This window comes from Pseudorca crassidens, chromosome 10, assembly GCF_039906515.1.
Source record: "Pseudorca crassidens isolate mPseCra1 chromosome 10, mPseCra1.hap1, whole genome shotgun sequence".
In the NCBI taxonomy this organism is placed as follows: Eukaryota; Metazoa; Chordata; class Mammalia; order Artiodactyla; family Delphinidae; genus Pseudorca; species Pseudorca crassidens.
The window spans coordinates 101,473,158-101,496,882 of record NC_090305.1 but is presented as its reverse complement, the minus strand read 5'-3'; the positions used below and the strand labels follow the sequence as shown (position 1 = coordinate 101,496,882).

The 23,725-nt window shown below is 45.4% G+C and overlaps 1 protein-coding gene across 4 annotated transcripts in view; it reads right to left on the bottom strand.

The window, feature by feature from the left end:
* Window positions 1-23,725, bottom strand: part of HRH1 (histamine receptor H1) — an 83,509-nt gene that overhangs the window by 10,235 nt on the left and 49,549 nt on the right. Inside the window, exon 1 of one of the 4 annotated variants that reach the window (XM_067755482.1) lies at window positions 9,831-9,906. The exons of the other annotated variants lie outside the window; for them this stretch is intronic. The gene's annotated coding sequence lies outside the window, so the exon portion shown is untranslated. Of the gene's footprint in view, window positions 1-9,830; window positions 9,907-23,725 lie in introns of those variants that run through there. 4 annotated transcript variants of the gene reach the window in all.

Here is a 23,725-nt window from a genome sequence, read left to right as displayed (position 1 = left end):
TAATCATTTCAAGACGGAGGCAGCAGAACATTGAACCAAGCGCGGGGCCCTCCTGAGTGCAGGACCTGTGTGACTGCCATTCTGATCTCTCTTCTCTCACCCAGACACTGCAAAGGCTCCACTCTGTGACACAGCTAATGTAAGGTGCTTTCCTCTCCCTTGGGGATCTGCATTCCTTGGAACGATCCGTGAACAGTTTTCCCTCTCTAAATACCAGAGGGATGCCAGGCACTCCAGCAGAGGGTGGAAGGTATCTGAGGACACAGATTCTCATTTCACCCCATGCTGCACAGGATGCCACACTCCCCTTGGGCTGCCCAGAGCCCATCGGGCTCTGAGGTGTCCTCTCTGGGGTCAAGGTCGAGCCTACAGAGAGGATGTGCCCTGGGGAGAGAGAACTGAACCTAAGGAGGTACTTGGGACAGGGCACTTTGAGAAGAAAGAACCAGGGCACCAAGGGGTCTTTCTAGTACCATGTCCCTCAAGGAGCGGGCCCTGGAGAGAGAGTTCTCAGCCGGCTCTGCCACTCGATGGGCTGTGTGAAGCCTAGGAAAACAGCCAGATCTCCAATTTCCTCACCTGTAAAGTAGGGAAAATTGTAACACCTCCCTCCCGGGGCTATCGGCAGCCTCAGCTGAGACAATGGGGTGGGAGAGCTCTGCTAACCCCCCGTGATAACAACTTGGTGACAGCAGAAATGAATCCTTTCTCTCTAAGAGGCTCACGTACACAAGCAAGCCATCATTTTTGAGTTAAGGCAGTGGCTCCATTCTAAAACCAGGGGACTTCCCTGGTGGTCCAGTGGTTAAGATTCCGAGCTCCCAATACAGGTGGCCCGGGTTCGAGCCCTGGTCAGGGAACTAGATCCTGCATGCCGCAACTAAGAGACTGCACGCCACAACTAAAGATCCCACATGCTGCAACGAAGATCCTGCGTGCCTCAACTAAGACCCGGTGCAGCCAAAAAGAAAAAAAGACCATGCTTATTCAAAAAAAAAGAAAAAATTAGCTGCAGTGGTATTTTTACTAGAGTGATTACAAGTCTAATCCAATCAGGTCCATGTGCCAGCAAATAAACAAAGGTAGCCAACAGTCCATCCACAGCCTGGGAGCGACGCCTGTGGCAGCTAAGATGGTAAGTCAAGCCCTGGGCTTTTCAGATATCGGTTATCAAGTGCCCACCACAAGCCCATAGGGAGGTCTTCTGATGATCCCAAGGTACAGAGGAGGAAACGGTGAGCTCAGGCTCAGAGGGGTGAAGCAACTTACTCAAGGTCACACAGCTAGAAGTGGTTGGTGAAGCCAAGATTCAAAACTAGTCTAACTACTGACATTTTGAGCTGGATAATTCTCTGCTGTGAAGGGGTGTCCTGTGCATGGTTGGAATGTTTAGCAGCATCCCTGGCTTCTACTCAATAGACGCCAGCAGCACCCTCCCCCGATTCCCAGACATGACAACCAAAAATATCTCCAGACATTTCCAGATATCCACTGGGAAGCAAAATGATCCGTAGGTGAGAATCACTGATCTAACTGAAGAATATGCCAAAGAAAACAGCTTTCAGCTCAAAGTAAGGAAGGAGTTTCTAAAAATAGGTGTTATCTAACAGTGCAATGAATTGTCTTGAGAGATACGAAGCAGCCCATCACGGGAGGTATCCAAGAAGAGGTGGCTCTGGCTCCAAATCAGAAATACTCCTGCTTTCTCAGTGGTAATTGTTGGTTTTAGATAAAAGGGGTCGACAGGGGCTTCCCTGGTGGCGCAGTGGTTGGGAGTCCGCCTGCCGATGCAGGGGACAGGAGTTCGTGCCCCGGTGCGGGAGGATCCCACATGCCGCGGAGCGGCTGGGCCTGTGAGCCATGGCCGCTGAGCCTGCGCGTCCGGAGCCTGTGCTCCGCAACGGGAGAGGCCACAACAGTGAGGGGCCCGCGTACCGCAAAAAAAAAAAAAAAAAAAAAAAAAAGGGGGTCGACGGGCAGGAATTTCTGTTGACAGCCAGGAAGGGGAGGCAAGAGGAACTGGAGGATTTGAAGAGATACTACCAGGAAACGAGGCTCCCGGTGGCCTCACCCTCTCCACTTTCCTCCTCATTTCAGCAATGCTGGTCCACAGAAGGCTTGGAGCTCATTCGGGTAGCAGAATAGTGCAGCAGTTAAGAAGCCAGGCTTTGTAAATCAGCAAACCTCTGCTCTCATCCTGCTTCTGCACTAATTAGCTGGGCAAGATATTTCACTTCAAGAAGCTTCAGTACTCCTCACCTCTAAAATGGGGATAAACACCTAGTACAGAGCCTGACATATAAGAAGTGCTCATTTAAAAGCAGCTGTTGTGTTTTCCATTTCTTGGTGAGTGACACACCGACCCCACAGCCAGCCCTGCTGAGCTCAGAAGAATCATCCTTGACCTCTCCCTGTTTTTCACTGTGGCAGAAAATGCTAACAGTTTCCCAATATCGGTTCTCTTCTATTTAGAAATAGACTTCTGTTATTTAACTGAAAACATGGCTGCCTGGAATAGAGACTACATTTCCCAGGCTCCTTTGTGGCTGACATGTATGACCATGTGACTAAGTTCCAATGAAATGGAAATGAAAACGTAGTTTGCAACTTCCAGAAAGCAACCCTAAAGGGAGGATGTGTTCTTTTCTTTGGCTCTTCATCCTTCCAGCTGGCTGGAATGTTGACAGGATGAATAGAGCTTAAGCAGCCATCTTGGGACCATGAGGAAGAGGCTCAAAATGAGGAAGGTGAAGCAGTGATTTGGAAGGAGTTGAGGTCCCTGATGATCATGGAGCTGCCATACCAGCTAGAACCACATCTGGATTAGCTTGGCTTTTCTATCATGCACACCCAAACCGAATCCTAACTGATACACTGCCCCTGACTTCAAGGAATTTGTCAATTAGGATGAGAATAAAGGCAAAAGATAAACAGCATCAGAAAAATTAAATTAAAAATTCTACAATGCAACTGGGACAAGTGTGATAACTAAGGTAAGATCAAAGCAGGTGGCAGGACAGGGGAGGGAGGAACAGCCTCTCCCAAGGTACAGTGGGAATGTCAAGAAGGACATCACAGAATGGGTGATGTGTGACTGGGCTTTGAAGGATGAGTAGAAGTTTGCAGGGAGGAAGAAAGAGGAATGTAAGGGTGAGTAAAAGAAAGAATAAATGTACAGAGCTGAGTTTGAGGAGCTGGGAGGGAATCGCTGGAAGTGACTGGAGCACAGAATGAGGAGTCTGGAGACGCAGGTTGGGGCCTAGGTATAAGGATTCACTTTTACCCTCTATGCCTTTGCCTGTGCTGTTTCCCCTGCCTGGAGCGCCCTCTTGCCTCGAAGCTCTTAGCTGCTCCTCTTTCTGTGTTCCACAACAGTTCCAACACTCCCCTGTACATCAGCTATCTTATCATTCTTTCTTTACTTGGTTCTCTCCAACTACAAGGGGGTACCTCTAGGACAGGGAGTGTGCCCACTGTTTCTGAAGGTCAACACCCAGGGCCATAAAGGGGACACGCCCTACTTGATGGTAGGGGCCACACCTGCCATTCTCCTGTGCTGGCACACGATAGATGCTCAAAAGAAGTTTACTGGATGAGCTCTGAAAAAAAGACGCACATGGATAAAGCACAGCAGAAGACACAGGAAGTAGGACCTAAGTGCAGAAGGTGTGGGCATACTTTTCACAGGGATCTTTAAGCCAACAAAAATTTGAGATAAGATTTGTCCTGTTGATGAGTATTAATACCTTCCAGCAAACTCTCCTACGTTTTCTCGGAAACCTCTGGAAATTTCTTTCATGTTAATCCAAAACATGAATAAATACCTATGCACAAAAATGCTTACTGCAACATTATTCATGGTAGGAAATAAAAGGAAATAATCTAACATTTGGGAACTACACATATTATGGGATAGCTACAGTCATCGATAATCACATTTATGGGGCACCAGTAATGATATGGGAAAATGATTATGATGAAATTAAATTTACAACAGACATTGTTTGTACGGGATGATGTCAACTCTATTAACAGGCTTAGAGAGAGAGTGAGTCTCTGCTATGTTAACAGTGGTTTCCTCCGGGTAGTAAATGATATTTATCATCTTTGGTATTTTCCAAGATTTCAACAACAAAGACATCTTAGTTTTATAATAGGGAGAATAAGAACTAACTGCACTCCTTTTAGAAAACAAAATAAAATAGATTTATTCCACTGGGAAAAAAATTTTTTAATGTCTTCCACATCCTTAGAACATCTTTTATTTTCTTTAGTAAAAAGTGAGAGTTTGGGATTCCTTTCTTGATACATTCTAAACTGCCTCACCTGTCACTCCCCATTCCAACTGCTCTGCCCTCTGCCCCAGTTGCATTGGACGGTTAGTGTGGTCAAGTAAGCCAGAACATTAAATTCTTTGCTCTAATTCTAAGAAAGAGATGCCATGCACGAGGGGGCCCCAAGGACGGCATATTCTCATCGAGTCTGTCCCGGACATCATTTCCATAAAACACCCATGTTTATCAGTGCCACCGGCAGTGGTGCAGAGAGCTGAATGCAAACAGCAAAATTCCGCTAGGAGCCCAGTGCTGCGGGAATGTGGCTGACTCGGAATCTAGGGCAATGCTGGGCCCACAGTTTGCTTCTGCGTAAGACTCCAGAGGCAGATGACCTTGTGGGCAGGCAGTGGCCCTGAAGATTTTTCAGGGGTGGGTGGAGGTACACATTCAAATGTCTACAGAGTCAGGCAGGAAAAGTTAATAATAACAGAGGACTGTGTGTGGAGCACGACAGAGAGATGGGGGCTGGGGCAGCCAGGAGAGGATATGCTTTGTCTAAAAAGGACAGCTGCCACTCAGATGCCACCAACCACAGCAGGCCCAGATCTCTAATTTTAAAATGAAGCCTAAAAACTGAATTTTTGCATGAAATCTTTTAGTTTTTAATGTTGTCAATTAGTCAGTTGTTTCATTTGTTTTCTTGGACACTTAAACACAGGTCAAGCAAAAACACATTTGGGGGATCTGACCCGTGAGCCCTGAACTGGAAGTGTGAATCTAGTTCACAGGGGATCCAGGGTGCTGAATATGAGATAATGACCCTGGAGAGACACCTTTGGGTTATCTGCCCAGCTCATACCAAGCCTCCTCTCTGAGAACCGCCACCCACATAGGGATGGGCCCTGGCAGCCAAAGTCACATCATGTAAACTCGACACCTAGGCACACGTGACGGGACCAAAAAAAAATTGTCTTCTGATCCCAAATGGGCCAATCAGTCCAATTCTTCCTCCAGAAAACTGGAATCAGAGTTGTGCAGTCAAGAGTCTGTTGGTCTCGTGAACCGAAGTGACAGGGAAGTGAGGGCCGAGGCTGCCGCTGGGGGGCAGTGTTGCTCACCTCCAGGCAGAAGGAGAGGAGGTGACAGAAGGCAGCAGACAAATGCAATAATGCACGTGCTGGAATGGCTGGTATCTCCGTGCACAAAGATGAACTTGGACCTTTCCCTCACACCATACACAAAGATTACCCCAATACAGACCAAAGTCCTAAATGTAAGAGCCAAACCTCTCAAAAATTTTAGAAGAAAGAAAAGAAAATCTTTATGACCTTGAGTTAGCCAAAGATTTCTTAGACACAACACCAAAGGCGCAGCCAATAAAGGAAAAAAATTGCTCAATTGGACTTCATCACAACTAAAAAATTCCCTGAGAAACTGCAAAGCTACAGAATGGGAGAAAATGTTTGTATATCATATATTTGATAGATCATATATCTGACGTATCCAGAGTATATAAAGAACTCTTACGACTCAATAATAAGAAGACAAATAACCCAATGTAAAAATGGGAAAAGGATTTGAATAGATATTTCACCAAAGAAGATATAGGAATGGCTCACAAGCCCATGAAAAGATGTTCAACATCGTTAGTCATTAGGGAAATGCAAATCGAAACCACGATGAGACACCACTGCACACCCACCAGGAGGACTATAATTTCCAAAGACGGACAGTAATAAATACTGATGAGGATGTAGAGAAATTAGAAGCCTCATATACTATTGCTGGGAATGTAAAATGGAACAGCCACTGTGGAAAGTCTGGCAGTTCCTTAACAGTTAAACATGGTTACCAGATGGTTCTGCGATTCCATATCTAGACATATGCCCAAGAGACCTGAAGATATATGTCCATGTATTTGTGTGTGAATATTTCTAGCTCTATTCATAACAGCCAAAAGCTGAAAACAACCCAAATGTCTATCAACTGGTGAGTGGATAATCAAAATATGACATATCCATATATTATTTGTCGATAAAAGGAACAAAGTACTAATCCATGCTACAATACAGATGAACTGCAAAAACATCATGCTAAATGAAAGAATCCAGACACAAAAGGTCACATATTGTAGGATTCCATTTATATGAAATGTCCAGAATAGCAAATCCATAGAGATAAAAAGTGGATTAGTGGTTGCCTAGGGTTTATTATTAGTGGTTGACTGGGGATGGGAATGGAAGGAGTCTTTGGAAGTGTTGACAACGTTCTAAAATTGGATTGCGATGATGACTGTATAACTCTGTCCATTTGCTAAAAATAATTGAATTGTACAATTCACTTAGAATGGGTGAACTTCATGGCATGTAAATTATACCTCAATAAAGTTGTTCAAAAAGAAATTCAGTGGTCCAGGAAAGAAGCTGCCTGGGTTTCCAGATCTGTCTGTTTTAAAAATCTATTTTGGCGCACTACTGTTGCACCCCGAAATACCTACCACAGGATTTTTTTTTAAGGAAATAAAGACTTGTTAGACAAAGAAGGATGAAACTAAAGGTGGGTCCTAAAGAACCACTATAGTTGGGCCACAGTTTTGACTCTGAGTTTCCCAGGAGCCAGAGCAAAGAGGAAAACGGGATCAATTACAAGATTCTAGTGTCATTTAAATGGAAGCAAACTAGTTGCTTATCAGAAGGACAACTTTAGCTGGTACTAAGTTTTAGACAAAATGTACCTCACGGTTTGTTATAAAGGAAGCAGAGTGAAATGCTACACACAACTTCTTAGTTAATCATCAGAAGTGGAGACACAGAAATGATTTAGCTGCATCATCCCTCTCTTCGTGCACCTCCATGGTTTTCTCTCCTTGTATAATTTGGTTCAAGAGTTTTGGAAGGTTGGACTTGCTTGATTGTTTGTCTGCCCTTTCCGTCCCCCACCCCTGGTGTGACAGGCTGGGATTTTTTTAATTAGGTAAAGGAAAGGGAAGCTGAAGGTTAATCATCACTAAATGGCCAAGAAAAGAAGTATAAAAAGTCCAGCTCCATTATTTCTTATCCTCTGGCCTAGAAAAGCAATGGAGAAACAGAAAAGTAATATTTCAAAGACTTTCTACATACCTGCACTGGGCTGGGAGGTCTTCCTCATTTAATCCTCACAGTGCTGGTAACCTCATAAGAAAGGAATCATTCTTGCCCCCATTTTAGAGATGTGCAAACAGAGACTTCGGCAGTTTATTGGTTACCCTGCACTAAGCTCCAAGGGTGACTGAAGAGCAAGTTTCATTTAAAGGCCCAAGTGATACCCACCTGCTAAGACATTTGAATGAGCTGCAGACACCCCCCTCCCCACCCTCACTAACCCTCCTTTTCGCTACAGTGAGAAAAGTGAATAAATGTTTTAAATAATGATTTCATGGAACTGGAAATATGAACATCCGTGCTGACATTAGTCAAGGACGCAGCAAACACGGTACCAGGCCCAGCACATGCACACGTATCATTTCAGGACATGAAAAATGTTTTCTTTCTGTTCCAAATCCCTGGAGATTAAGCTGCGAGAAAGGCTTTTCAAAGACCAAAGTTATCCAGACTGTCCTCTTCTTAAGAAAAAAAATTTACGATACTGAAGTAAATAAAAGAGCCAGCAGAAGAGAAAGGAGAGGCAGATGCAGTGCTTACAAGCGAGAGCTCCCAGGTGATCAGGACTTTCTTTAATGTCTCTTCCTCCTTCAATCAGGTGACCGGGTGCCTGGCTGTGCAGGGGCCACCCCAACCCCACACCAGGGCTCTTCAGCGCCACCAGCTGGTCAAGCCCTCCCACTGGTTTGAGGGCCAGACTTGTCAGTGGCAGGTATGTACTGGGGCACAGGTGTGTGTGTGAAACAGTCTGGCTGCTGGTTCCATCCTGCCATTCATTCATTCACTCATCCATCCATCCATCTATCTATCCACCCATTCTCCCTTCCTTCCATCCATCCATCCATCCATCTGCCCAAAAAGTCTTTACATATCAAGGGATCAGGTACAAATGTTATGACAGGTGAAGGATAAACACAATCCTTGTCCTCATGGAGCTTACAGCCTATACCAGTGGTTCTCAACCTTGGCCTGGAGAGCTTTTAAAACATACCAAGATCCTGGGAAGCTTTTAAAACATACTAAGACATCTGCTTCAAGGAAGATGGGGTACAGGTACTTTCCCCTATTCTTCTGCTAAGTACAATTAGAAAACCCTGGACATCATATTTAAAATAAACATACGATGACTCTGAAAAATGGAGAGGCAAAGGCACACTAGTTATTCTTTGGAATCCAGGACCCAAAGAATGACACAGCAATGAGTCCCCTGGGTTTTCATTTGGCCAAATACATCTGAGACTTTGAGCTAAAGAAGTTGGCAACTCAAAACACCAGAGGGCACAAACCAAAAAAAAAGCCACAGTAAAAGCCTGCTGTGTCTAGACATAAACACAAGAAAGGTGCAGACCAGGAAAAGAGAAAACTTCTAGACAATAACTGCTCTACTGCAGCCAAACACCACAGAAAACACTGGAGCCCTGTTCCCATCCTCTCCAGCAAAGGCTGAGTGGGGAGCCAAGATTTCTCCCCTTGTCAGGCTATGACAAGGTGACCCCCCCCCCCTCACTGGGGTGGTATCCCTCCAATCCCTAGTAGGGACTTTCATCCCCATCAGGTGGATACAAGCCCTGCATCCACCTCCACAGTGCAAGTGGAGGCACATCAACGCCTCCCAGCCAGGGAGTTATCCCTGGGGGCCTGGTGGGGAGCCAGAACTCCTCCCCGCCCACCCCACTTATCAGTAATGAAGACCCCCTCCCCCTTCAACTGTCACAGAAGCCAAGTGGGGAACCTGGACTTCTATTCCCACCTGGAAGTAATGAGCCAGTGATGACAGAGATGTTCGGATTATCTGACAAATATTTTAAAGTAATCAACATAAAAATACTCAATGTCCAAATGGGAACATGTTTGAAACAAATGAAAAAGTAACAAGTCCCAGCAAAGAAACGGAAGATAAAAAAGACGAACCACATGGAAATTTTCGAACTGAAAAATCTAATAACTGAAAAAAAAACAAACCCTCAATGGAAGCGTTCAACATCAGGATGGAGGAAGCTGAGGAAAGAATCAATGAACTAGAAGGCAGAACAATAGAAATTACCCAATCTGAACATCAGAAGAAAAAGAGACTGAAAAAAACCAAAAAACAAAAACAAAACAAAAACCCATAGTCCCAGGGACCTGCAGGACAGTAACACAAGAGCTAACATTCCTGTAATCATAGTCTTGGAAGTTGATGAAAAAGAGGGTTGGGGATGAAAAGATACTTGAAGACATAATGGCTGAAAACTTCCTAAATTTGACAAGAGACATAAACCTACAGAATCAAGAAGGTAAATGAACCTCAAACAGGATAACCTCCCAGCCCCCCCCCAAAAAACACCCACACCAAAACACATAATAATTAAACTTCTGAAAATTAAAGACAAAGAAAGAAATCTTGAAAGCTGCCAGTGAAAAAACATCTTACCATAATAAGAATGACAGCAGATTTCTCCTCAGAAAGTATGGAGATGGGCAGGAAGTGACACAATGCTTCTCAGGTGCTGAAAGAAAAGAACTGTCAACCCAGAATCCTACACTCAATGAAAATATCCTTAAGGAATAAAGGAAAGTCAATACATTCTCATATGAAGAACCTGTACAGGACTTTTATGCTGAAAACTACAAAACGCTAATGAAAGAAATAAAAGATCTAAATAAATGGAGAGATACACATGTCCACAGCTTAGAAGATTCATAGGAAATAAGTAAGCATAGTAAATAGGTCAGTTCTCCTCAAATTGACGTACAGATTTAATGCAATTTCTATCCAGATCTCAGCAAGATGTCTTACAGAGAAGGACAAGAGTATTCTAACATCTATATGGAAAGGCAAAGGAACTAGAAATAGCTAAAATAATCTTAAACAAGAAAAATAAAATGGAAGAAATCAGTCTGTGTGATTTCAAGACTTATTATATAGCTACAGTAATCAAGACTGCGGTATCAGTGGAGAATAATGGAACAGGATAGAGAACCAAGAAACAGACTCACACAAATATGCCCAAGAGATTTTTGACAAAGATGCAAAATCAATTTAACTGAGGCAAGGGAATTTTCACCAAATGGTGCTGGAGCAATTGGACATCCATAGGAAAAAACTGAGATCTCATACTTCATTAAAAAAATGCACTCAAAATGGTTCACAGACATAAGGGTAAAACATAAAACCATAAAACTTTTAGAAAAACACATTAGACAAAATCTTCAGGGTCCAGGCCAAGGCAAAGAGTTCTTAGATCTGACACCAAAAGCATGAACCATAAAAAGAAAACCTGATAAACCTTCTCTCCCCTTCAGTTATTTACCTACCCCCATCATAATCTTCACTGGATCTATGTGTCTCTTATACCATCGTTTCCTTTGTATATTTTCTAATGGATCCACCTTTTTTTTTTTTTAGCCTAACTTCATTTACTATATATGAAAAACTAGTCATCTGTTTTTTGTCATCTATAGAAACTTTCCATAAGAATAAATAGAGTGGCAAAAAACAGTGTGACTGAATTCTAGCCAGACATTTCGAGGAAGGCTCTGCTTTGTTAAAAAAAAAAAAAAGATGAGCAGGTGTAAGATAGGTGTTAAAGACCTACCAGCACCAAATGGAGACTCTCCTGGATGTAGTCAGAAGGACTGCAAGCCCTTGTGAGTCAGTGTTAATTAATGCCACATCTGAGTACCATTTAGAGTCATAAAGTACCACCTAAAATGCAGTAAATACTGTTTTAAATCTCATCATACAATTGTTTTGCTCCTAAATGTCTCTAAGGAAAAGTGAAAACTCTTCAGGCTGCTGGCATGACATTTCCTTTGTGTCTGACCCACTCAACTCCAATAAAAATGAGTTCACTATCCCCAAACACTCAGGTTCTTTCAGGCTTTGGGCTCTGTACATGTTACTCCCTCCTCCTGGAAGAGAATGTGCTTTGAGGGTTGGGACCACATCTTTGTTTACTATTGTCTCCTTCTGGGCCTACTTCAGAGCCTGCCTGGAACAAAGTAGGTGAGAAGGATGAAAAGAGGGGAGGGGGTTGTGGCAAGGTTGATAAAGAAGATGGCAAGAAAAGAGAAAGGAAGGGAGGAAGGTGGGAACAAAGGGAGGGAAGAATGGAGGGAGGGAGGGACACAGAGAGGAGGAAGGGAGTTATTGATGAACTTCTATTTATTGTACAAAACCCATCATGTAGCCACCTCTAAGCATTCCTTCCTCTGGGATTCCACAGTATTGTTTCCTTATCTCTATCAAGACATTTAAATCTCTGTCTTCTACTGAATGAATAAATGAATGAATAAATGAAATCAGGTCTCCTTCATTAGACTGATCCTTACAAGGGCAGAGGCAATATGATATTCACTTATAATTCAGCACTTAGCCCAGTGGTTTTCAACCTTAGCTACACATTGGAATCACACGAGGAGCTTTAAAAAAATACTAATGCCTAGGTCCCACCCTTGGACATGATTCTGATTTATTTGGTCTGGAGTGTGGTCTGGGTCTTAGGATTTTCAAAAACTCTCCAGGTGCGGCCAAGATTTCAAACCATCGTCCTAACCCGAAGCACAGTGGTAGGAGGAGCTCAGTAAATGATGAATGAGTAAATGGAGAAACCCTGCCTTTAGCACATGAGCCCTGACTCAACACGACCGTTTTCAGGGTTTCATGTGATGCTAATTCATTAATACATTCAGGAACTATTAATTAGGCAATAACGTGGTACCAGGTGTTACGCAAGGCCAAGCTGCTGGAGATGCAAACGTGACTAAGACGCCCACTGCTCCCCCTCGTTCCAAAGTGCTTTAGGGAATGCTGAGGCTGGGTCCTAGTCCATCCAAGAACTTTCTGTCTTCCTGATTAATTGGCCAGTCCACAGCCATCACCTCCCCAGTGACTGACAGCAAACCTTACGTCGGGCTGTTTCCTTCGGCAAATGTAAGCACAGACTCTACTCACTCCCAGAGGGAGAGTCTGTGGAGGGTGTGTGTGAGTCAAGAGACCAAAAAAAAAAAAAAAAAGTATTTCTCTCTAGATTCCTCCAAACCCTGCAGAAGGCAAAGGCAAGTCTCAAGGGGCAGACCAAAGTCCTGTGCTGCTCAAACAAATTTCTTTCTGGGTGTGTATTTACACAAGGACAATCCAGGGCCTTAGGATATGACTAAGATCTTAATTACCCCGAGGTAAAGGCACTTTCCTTCCCAGCTGCTGCCCCCTCACTGCTTTAAGATTTTGCACCACAGATTACTGAAGGGTGGAGGTGATGACCATTAGTGCTACCTTCTGTGGTGCAGACTTTGATAACACGTATCTCCTCCTCTCGACCGTCCTAACAGCTTCCCAGCTGGCCATCCCCATCCTGGTCTTGGCCCCTTCAGCCCATCCTACACACAAAAGGCAGATAATCTTTCTAAAACCACTAGTTCAACCACTCCTTCCTCCTATTTGAAACTCTTTTAGTGACTTGCCACTGCTGTCAGGATGTAACAGGATACATAGGGTAAGCCCCGTAGGTATCATTCAAGTGTAACCCAAATAAAACTGGGCTGCCTTGTGTCCAGTCCAACCATGGTATTACATTCAGAAGAAACTCAAGTCCAACATCCAGGAAAAAAAAAAAAGAAAGATGGAAAATAACTTAAACATTTACTGAAGACTCTCAAAGAGGCAAAAAAAAAAAAAAAATTCTAAAGAAACTCTTCTCCCATCTGTCATGCCATAGTGCCGCTTCCTGTGTCAGCTGCTTGCCCTCAAATCTCCCTTCCCCCCAGCAAAAAACTTCAGCTTGCATTGGCGCTGCTCTATTCGTACCCACTCTCCAATCTCTCTGACCTGTTGAAGGGCACCATAAATCCACTTAGCTGTCCCAGTGCCTTCTCTTCTTTATTCATTCCTGCAATAAGCACAACAAAAGCTCAAGAGACGAACATTCAGAAACAGATCCCGCTCTGGAAACTGAAGCAGAGGGCCAGGCAGTGACCGGGTGTATGTTAAAACCTTTGACCCTACCTTTTTCATCTGGACCCAACTTACTGGGTAGCCTCATCTTTTGACACTCCACCTTCCCTGAATAGGTCTGGCTCTTTCATCCCCTATACCTTTGCAAATGCTGTTTGTTCTTCCTGCTAGGGATGCCTGACTCTATAGCCATACCTGGTTCTCACCTAGTCAAAACCAAAAGGAATTAAAAGCAATGCAGAAACAAGGCATGGAGACAAAATAAAGGCATTTAAACTTGAAGGAAGATGTAAAACTGTCTCTATTTGCAGATAACACAATCTTGCACATAGAAAATCCTAAGGACTCTCCAAGACAACTATTAGAGCTAATAAATGACTTCAGGGGGCGCAGGTCCTCAGTTTGGGGTCAGAGGGGCCCCTCTGTTGCCTGGATCCACTTTTCCCAGCTGTTTCCCACGCATCTCCTTTCCTCTGCTCTCAGCACAAGTGGATGGCGCATCCTGTTCAACACTGCGCACTCTCCCCTCTCTGCTCTGTGGCTGGGTGGTGCCTTTGTCTGCAGTGCTTCTCTCCCACCATCACCTTATCTCTAAAGCGTAGAAATAAGAACCACGTTTATTGAGGCTGAGTTGGACATGCATCATCTCATTTAATCCTCACAGCATCCCCCTGAGGTGGGAACTGTTATTACCACCCACATTTTTCAGCTGAGACTCTGTCCCCATCCCTTGCCCAAGCCCACACTATTATACGGCCCTGCTGGGCTGCCTGACTCTGACGTCCAAATTCTGAACCTAAAAGCTGGGAAGATAAGACAGGCCCAGCTCCAGTGCCACCTCCCCTGGCTACATAGGTCTCTTCTCTCCCCCAGCCAGACACCAAGGCTGCAAAGGCATCAGTGCCTCCTTAGGACGTTGAGTGCTGACTCTGTAAAGCGGTCATTTAAGCAGAGCTTCTACCTCTTTAAGCGGGAAGTTACTCGGAAGCAGAGCCGTGTCTGGGTCAACCTGGAGCCTCCCATGCTGGCACAGCTGGCACACAGTAGGTACACACAGCACAAGAAACAGTACAGGGGGAGGGGAATGACAATACACTAAAGAGAAGGCACGTCTGTTCCCTCTGGCGTGTCCAGGAGAGACGGTGTCACTGCTGTGGGGCGTGAGGGTCGCATGCCGTGGGTGGGGAAGGCTGCTGTGCAGTCACCCTGCACACAAGAGCCCGCCCTTCATGGCACGGGATGTGTGCGCACATCTTTATCTGCTATGTATTTGGCCCATAGCAGGTGCTCGGTGAGTATCTGTTGAATGAATTTGCTGTGGGACTTTGAACCCTTCTCTCAACTTCTCTGCATCTCCTCTGTCAAACAAGGGGTTTGCGCTAGATCAGAGGCTGTCAAGCTCCCCCTCGACCCCCTTCCTTGGGAGTGCAACTACGGGTTCTCGTAAAAATTTCTGTCAGATAAAAGCAGACCGCTCTGGTTGGAGTGAAGAAGCAGTGGACCCACAGCCCCATCTGCCACAGGCTCTCCCTTTCTCTTCGCCCCAAACTCCCCAGAAGCCCTCAGAGCACAGTTTTTTAACCACCAAGCTAGGTGAACCCAGAAAGTCCTTATTGCTTGAAAATTCAGTTTGCTCTTTATAGAGCACCTGCATTTTAAGAGAGTAGCTCCGAAAAGGGAAAATTCTTTCTGACGCATTTAAACAACTACTACTGCTCGAAGGGTGGAAGGCGAGGCACCTTGACTGGGAGAAGGAGAGAGGGTTGTTTCAGGGTGGAGGGTGGATGCTTCCCAGTGCCTTGAAACCACCCTGGATATAGGGGACCACTTGCTCAGCCTTGACACGCATGTAAGTCGGCCTGCCACACAGCACTTGAGCAGTCGGCAACTTGGACCACCGTTGCTTTCTGTCAGTCTCCTGTCTTTTTCCTAAATGTGCAATCCTGCTTTTCTCCACCAGTTTTTCCCTCTCCTTGTTTTCTAGAACTCACTAAAACCTCCACAGGTTATAAGCAATTTAAATAGTGCCGTGAACTCGGAGGAAGTTGAACAAAGGGATAAGTGACAGGCAGAGAGCCTTAGATTTGGGTATTTTAGTTAAAATTCCACACAACACCTGGGATTTGTAATCACGTGTAAACCACTTAGCTTCTTATGAAAACAATCATGGACACCACGAAATGGAAAAGAATCACAGTTTTCATAATTGGCTGTCAAGAGAAACTTCCCAATCCCGGGAAGTTCCAGACGGGAATGGACCCCATGATCTGGTTGCTTTGTCCCTCATCCCCACCCGGCCCCTGCCTCCTGCTACTTCGCTCTTTCTCCAGTTCCTAAGCCCAGGGGGTAAGTGCTAAAGAGACGTGTTAGCAAACTATGGGTACCTATTCGTACCCCATAAAAATCACAATAACTACCCAATTACTGGAATGAAGGATTGATGAATAATTTTAAGGAAAAACTTATATACCCATGTTCATAGCAGCATCATTCACAATAGCCAAAGGGTGGAACCAATGCAAGTATCCATCGATGGATAAATGGATAAACAAAACGTGGGTATCCATACAATGGAATATTATTCAGTCTGAAAATGGAATGGATTTCTGACACCTGCTATGACATGGATGAACTTTGAGGACATTATGCTAAGTGACATAGCCAGTCACAAAAAGACAAACACTATGATTCTATTCATATCTAGAAGAGTCAAATTCATACAGACAGAAAGTAGAATGGTGGTTGCCAGGGGCTGGAGGTGGGGGAATGCGGAGTCAATGTTTAATGGGTACAGAGTTTCAGTTTTGCAAGATGAAAAAATTTCTAGAGATGAAGGGTGGTGACAGTTGTACAGCAATGTGAATGTACCTAATGCCACTGAACTGGACACTTTAAAAATAGTAAATTTTAAGCTATGTATATTTTACCACAATAATTAATATATAAGTAAGTAAATAAATAAATAAGAAACCAGGCAGCTCCTTACAGCATTCGAGATGGAGCGGAGGTGGGAGGGGTTTCCTAACATGAAAGGATTTGCCAGTTGAAAGGGATCTTCAGAGGGAATCTTCCTGGGAATCCAAGGTAGGGTGAGTGGAGGTGTCTAGTAGCTACCAGTACATGGACTGAACTGTTAGACGTAAAATTAAATTTTCTTGCAAACATATTCCTTTGTCCAGATACTTCAGGGAGCGGCGACTCCAGGCTCTCCGTGTGACTTGATTTCCCCATTAGCTCAGTTAAGCAACCGAGGACTGGCCGTCACTTTCACGCTACTGGGGAAGCAGTATTCTGTCCAAAGCGGCTCCGACGGGCAGGTAACCCTCCCCCGAGGTTGCTGTCACTGCCCTCCACTCGGCTGTTCTCCATGTTCACCCAGCCTGATGAAGGCAGTAGAGGGCAACCGATGCTTATGGGAGACAGCCCAAGCTTACTAGGGTAAAAACAGCATGATTCTCCCTGCAGAAAATGACAGAAAGCAATTTACTGTCTCGGTCCTGTGTCTGGGGTGCATTTTCACCTGCCGGTGACATGGGAAGCGTTGACAATTCCACACCTCTCCTCGCCTGCTGCTTCCTGGGATGACGGAGGCTTTGTTGGAGGAAACACAAGCTTGGGCAGGCTCAGCCTTGAGCTCCACAGGTCCCAGCAAGCAACCTACAACCTCGGTTAACAATCTTACATGCGACGGGGATTATCAGGGAAAGGAGGCATCCAACCACAGAGAAGCAACTTTACCAGGATGACGCAGCAGGTTGGAGTGGAGATGAGAATGGCATTTGGGGCTTCTTATTTCCAGGAGCACAACAACTCACATTCACAGCACTTGCTCTGGGCCAGGCATGGTGCTAGGGGAGTGCATGCGTTGTCTTATTAAAAGGCCAGCACAATGCTAGGAGCTAAGTACTATTATAACTTCTTTTCCAGATGAGGACACTGTGAGGTTAAGTAACTCCCCACAGGTCACGGAGCTGACAGGAGGCAGAACCTGGGTTTTATCTGGATCAGCGTGACTCTTCTCTCTGTCTGTACCCAAAATCTCCTCCTTTCCTTTTTTTTTTTTTTAAAAAAAAGATTTATTCATTTATTTTTGGCTGCGTTGGGGCTTCGTTGCTGTGTGCGGGCTTTCTCTAGTTGCAGTGAGCGGGGGCTACTCTTCGTTGCGGTGCGCGGGCGTCTCATTGCAGTGGCTTCTCTTGTTGCAGAGCACAGGCTCTAGGCGCACGGGCTTCAGTGTTGTGGCGCGCGGGCTCAGTAGTTGTGGCGCGCGGGCTCTAGAGCGCAAGCTCAGTACTTGTGGCGCACGGGCTTAGTTGCTCCATGGCATGTGGGATCCTCCCGGACCGGGGCACGAACCCGTGTCCCCTGCATCGGCAGGCGGACTCTCAACCACTGCGCCACCAGGGAAGCCCCCTCCCTTCCTTTTAAAAAGGGTTTTTTTTTTTTTATTGTTGTTGTAAAATAAAACATAAACACAGAAAACCACACATCTAGCGTATGAATTAGTGGATTATCATAAGGCAAACACCACTCAGAAAAGAAACAGCACTTTGCCCCCAATCCTGGAAGCCCAGTGCACATGTCCCATCCCACTCACAGCCCGCACGGTAACCACTATCCTGACTTTTAAGGAATCACTTCCTATGTCTTTTGTTTGTTTGTTTGTTTGTTTTATTACCCAAATGTGCATCTCTGGACACTACATTCTGGCCCATCTGAAAAATCTGATCTCTTAGGCCTCTTTTAATTTATGGGTTCCCCATCCATCCCTTGCATTTCCTGTCATGTGCTCACTGGAAGAGCCTAGGAGTTTGCAGCACCTCCCGGTCTGACGCTGCCGAATGCACAGCCAGGGTCCAGTTTAGTGGCTCCTCTGTCCCTCTGCAAACTGGCCGCTGGTTCCAGAGACCGGATCAGACTCAGGCGCTTCTTTAGCTGGTACACAATGTCTGCTTGCCTCATTTTTGGATAATCTTAGCAGCTGTGGATACTTAATGTCTACATCTACTCACATGTTTCCTTTAAAAAAACCTTTTCTAAATTGTGGTAAAATACACATAACATAGAATTTACCATCTTAACCATTTCTAAGTGTAAAGTTCAGTAGTGTTAAGTATATTCATACTGTTCCACAACCAATCTCCAGAACTCTTGTCATCTTGCAAAACTGAAACTGTCCCCGTTAAATGACAGCTCCCCGCCCCCCCTCCCCGCCTCTGGCAACCACCCTTCTACTTTCTGTCTCTAGGAATTTGACTGCTCTAGGAACCTCAGACAAGTAAAATCTTACGCAGTATTTGTCCTTTGTGTTCTGGCTTATTTCACTTCACATAATGTCCTCAAGGTTCATCCATGTTATCTCATGTGTCAGAATTTCCCTCCTTTTTAAGGCTGAATAATATTCCACTGTATTTATAGACCACACTTTGTTTATCCATTCATCTGTCACTGGACACTGGGTTGCTTTCACCCTTCTGCCACCGTGAATAATGTTGCTATGAACACAGGTGTACAAGTATGTCTTCAAGACACTGCTTTCAATCCTTTCAGACAAATACCCAGAAGTGGAGTTGATGGTCATATGGTGATTCTATGTTTGGCTTTTTGAGGAACTGCCACACTGTTCTCCACAGAGGCTGCCCCGTTTTACATCCCCACCTTCCAGTCCCTTTTCCTGTCCATCTCTGCTCCTCCCACCCTCACTGTTCATAGCTCTCCACCACCCACTGGAGGAGCTGAAAGGCAACGTTCCCTGTAATAGTCCCAAACTGGAGACTACATAAAGGTCCAACAAAAAGGGATCAATTTAATGGTAGACCCCTAGCCATCTATAATACTGTCGTGAGAAGGTATCTGATGACATAAAAAGATGCCTCTACTCTTTGTTTAGGGGGAAAAAAATGGCTACAAAACAGAATATGAAGAGTGAATTCTTTTTTTTTAAAGACAACTATTTGTTTACAGGAGTAGCTCTCTTCACTAACCTCCACTTAACTGATTCACTGGATTAACCAAAATTCGCCACCCTCCACCCCCAAGTAAACACAGCGACCTAACACCTCTAGTTTTACACCTTCTGTTCCCAACCATTGTGTTGTACAAAAACTAAGAGATAGCTCTGTTTCCAAATTTGTGTGTTCTGATTGCATTTACTGTATACCAACTAGCAACTTACATATGACACAGGAAGGTGAAATATGAGTGCAAAAAGAATGCTTCTATGAGAACAAAGTTTAATGCTTGGGGAAGAGGCATTAAGCGAGTGTCCACTGAGGGGTGGACGAGACAACTGTAAAAGTCTGGGGACACCACCCCTCTGAGGGGACCTACCTTTCTGAGTTACCGTCCTGGGGCATCAGTTCCTCCCCCTTTGTTGTCCTGAATGCCCAGAGCTCTCCATGGTGAGCTATCAGCCACATCACCCTCACCAACCGTGCAGACTCAAGAAATTATTTTCTTCTGTTGCAAACCCTCAGGTCAGCATATTATAGGTGTATACACATCTCATTCCTGCAAATGAGCGGTATCTGACCTACTGTTCTCCCGCTTAGACCCATGGCAGACATTACTAATCAATCACCAGATTCCTTTCTGCTGAGTCCACACTGTTGTCTCAGAAACCCTCTCTGGGCAGCCATAATAAATCAATTGGAGTTGACATTTGAGATGAAACCTGTGCAGCCTCCCCAACTTCCCTTAAGTTACAGAAATGTCTTTTTCAATCAGGTAGAAAATTAAACATATACAAAGTGTCTGAAGTCTTGGCCACTGGGCCCTTGGCCTGAATATACTGTCTCGTGCATGTAAGTGCTCAGTGTTCATTGAATGAATGAATGAATGAAAGAAAAATGTTAGTCCTCCTGTTTTCTTAAGTTAACCATATAGTCTTTCTGCCTCACACCTTCCTTCTTGGTTTCCCCGTACACCTGTGCTGTGAATTTCTTCCTAGTCTACAAGACAGAAGGAAACCACTGTGCCCAGAAATTCCACCATAACCAATAGGTATTGTAGGGATGTGATACTCCATTCAGGGTTATTTGCAGGTGACCTCCAGAGTAGAACTACAAACACCTAATAAATCCTGCCTCCCTGGAGAAGGAATTGTGGAGAGCCAACAAAATGATGCCCAGGGATTGCTTTACTGACTGCAAAGCCGTCTGCCCTAAAAAGGAGACCGAAAATCAGACTTTCTCTTAGTTCTATTGTTGCACTCACTGGTTTCTCTTCTTCCAGGGAGAAAAAAAATGCTTCCACCTTATTCTGCTTCCCCCCACCCTCCCTGTGTTTTGCAGTCCCTGAAGTTCAGGAAGCATGCCTGACCACTCTCCCTTTTGCCTCTTCACTCGCACTGCTCCTTCATCCTGTACTATCATTCCTCAAACTGAGTAGGACCTGCTGAGAGCCTGTCCAATCCAGAGGCCCAGCTCCAATGCCATCCCCGCTGAGAAGCCTTTCTTGATTCCAGCCATCTGGGTGGAACTGCTGCCACCTCTCAACACAACAGCCCTTTTGCAAATCTCTTTCATTTTCTTTAGCACATTCTGTCTTACTTTGTTGGTCTAAGTAAGAATAGTCTAAGGTCAGTCATCATTTACTGAGGACTTGGAGTGTGCTGGTCTCCACGCTAAGCACTTATGCACTGTCTCATTTACAATGCAAACCCCCATAACCTTGCTCATTTTATAGACTTGGAAACTGAGGCTCAGAGATGCTAAGGAGCTCCAGGTCACACAGCTAGTAAGGAAGAGAGCCAGGCATTCATTCATTCAATCAACTGATCATTACTTATTAAGGGCTTAAAATGCACTTCATATACTCCAGATGTTGGGAAAACAGGAGTAACCAAGTCAGAGTTCCCATCCATAAGAAGATATCATTCTGATGGGGAGAGACAGATCATAAGAGAAAAAAAAACCAAAAAACACACAAGTAAATAAATACTATGTGAGGTGTTGATAAATGCTCTGAGGAAAACAGGGGGTTAGTGACGTTTGGGGTGAGTGCTATTTTATTTAGGATGGTCAGGGTAATGTGGTGACTTCTAAGCAGAGACCTAAAGGAAGTGAGGGAATGAGTCTTGCAGACATCTGGGGTAAAGAGCATCACAGGAGGAGGAAACAGCCTGTGCAAAGGTCCTGGGGTGGACACATCTTTGACGTGTTCAATAAACAGCAAGGAAGTTAGTACGGCTAGGGCTGAGTGAGCGGGAGATGAAGTTAGAGAGGTAACAGGGATTAGATCACAGAGGGCCTTGCAGATGTGGGAGGGACTTTAGCTCTGACTTTGCGTGAGATGGAAAGCCACTGGAGGATGGCTCCCAGAACCCGTGCTCTAATTACTATGCTACACAACTGATGGATGCATGAATGAATGTCAGAAGGTACTTGGGAATGTTTTCTCATTAAAACCAGCAGGATGGCAGCCAGACAGTCTGAAAACAAGACAAGAGAGGGCAAGATCTGAGCTAAGAAGGAAGGCTGATTATTAAGGGCAGCACGACCACCCCCTCGGTTGTCAGGAGTCTCTGTGGCTCCTCCACAGCACAGGACTGGGTGGGGCTCTGTGATGGCCTCACTGGCTCCTCTAACTGGACTTGGGGAAGGGGAAATGTCCCAGTCCTGTCCCTGGGAGGTTTCAGCCTCTCCCTGAAATGTGTCCTTTGTTCACAAGAGGCAGCGAGAAAAAGGCAGTTTCTACAGTGACTCACCAGAGAGAAATAAAAATTGTGTCCAGGCTGGAAAGAATCCATCTGTAAGTGACAATTTGCCTCCAGAATATTTATATCAAAGTTCTTTTTTCTTCTCATTTGAAGTACGGCAGAGCTTCTCACACACGCTGCCTCACAGCATGACAGACACCAGCTCCTGAAATTCCTTGCCTTTATTCCTGCCGCAGTTCTCTCCGAGGCAAAAACACGTAAAATACATACCGTGGGATGTGGCCAGCCTCCCTCCCCACGCCCCACCCCGCCACCAACCTGGCCGGGAAGAGCCAGCAGCCAGCAGGACAGCAAGCGCATGCCCTGACGGTCCCAGGACAGTCCCAATTACAACTATTCTTCTGATGGGTGCCCTGACCCGTCCCCCGCCCCCCAACGTTGCAGTGCATGAGAACCACTGGGGAGCTTGTAAAACGCAGATTCCAGGGACCTGCACTCAGGAGGTCGGGGACAAGGCCTGGAGGCTGCATTTTTAATAAGGAGTCCCAGATAATTCTGTTATCGGTGGTCTAAGAAACACTGTCCCAAACAACAGAGACTGGCCAAGAGCCCAACCTTTCTGCATCTAAGCCCACAGGACAAAGTGGTCCCCAGTCCTTTCTCAGACCATGAGAAGCACACTTAGACCCCAGGTAGGGTTGTGAACCCGCCCGGGCAAATGAGAACAGAAGAGAATCTTGAAATCCCAGTCTCTGTCAATGTTCGTCTAAATCCTCTGCATGTATCATCCTAACTTGAGCTGCCCAGGGTTTGCTCTCTGGTCCTACCTGGGGAAGCCCAAGCCCTGCGTTTTGCAGCTGCCCTGGATGTAGCCATAACTGGAGAGGGGGCCAGACCTAGCTGTGATCATGAAAGATAACCGAAAAAGGCCTACTTGTGATTATGAAATGCTGTTTCATTTCCCAATTTGTCAGATTTACATGTTGACAATAGGTACTCCCATCACAGTTGGAAATAAAAGAGCTTGGCATCTACGGTTGCAATTCACTGGAGTAGGAGCCCACATGTAGCGCCTGGCTGCACCCTTTCCTTATGACTTGACAACGCTGCTTTGAGGGCCCTGTTAGCTGCCTGCTTTGGGCGCAAAACTGCTAATTAAAACCTTCCCATGGTGCACTCCACCTCGTTCAGATCTCTGCTCGGATGCCACCTTCCTTGTCGGTTTGGTCTAAATAATTCTCCTCCCCAAGCCCTCTCTCGTGTCATATCTAACCTCTTAGCCTGCTTGATTCTTCTTCACAGCGCCCAGCTCTCACGCAGGGGCTCCTGATGCACTCCCCCCACCCCTCGCCTGGCCAGCAAGAGGAAGCGCTTTGTGCTGATTAACGGTGCACTCCGTAGAGACTGTGCTCTGTTTTTGTGCATCTCCTCACAACTACCCTAGGAGAGAGGCCTTTTGATTAGTCCTCCTCCATTTTATAGATGAAGAAACCAAGACTCAGAGAGGTAAAGGGTCTTGTCCAAGGTCACACAGCAGGTAAGTGGAGAAGCTCAGACTCCAGGCCACCACTCCCTACCTCTAGTCAGTTCTGACTTAGCCTGGCCTTTGACGCTCAGCATGACCTGGCCTCTACCTACCTTTCCTGCCTCTCCCTCCCACTGCTGCTCCCTGCCCACTGGTGATCCCTGGCCCCTAAACTGCAACGCACCCCAG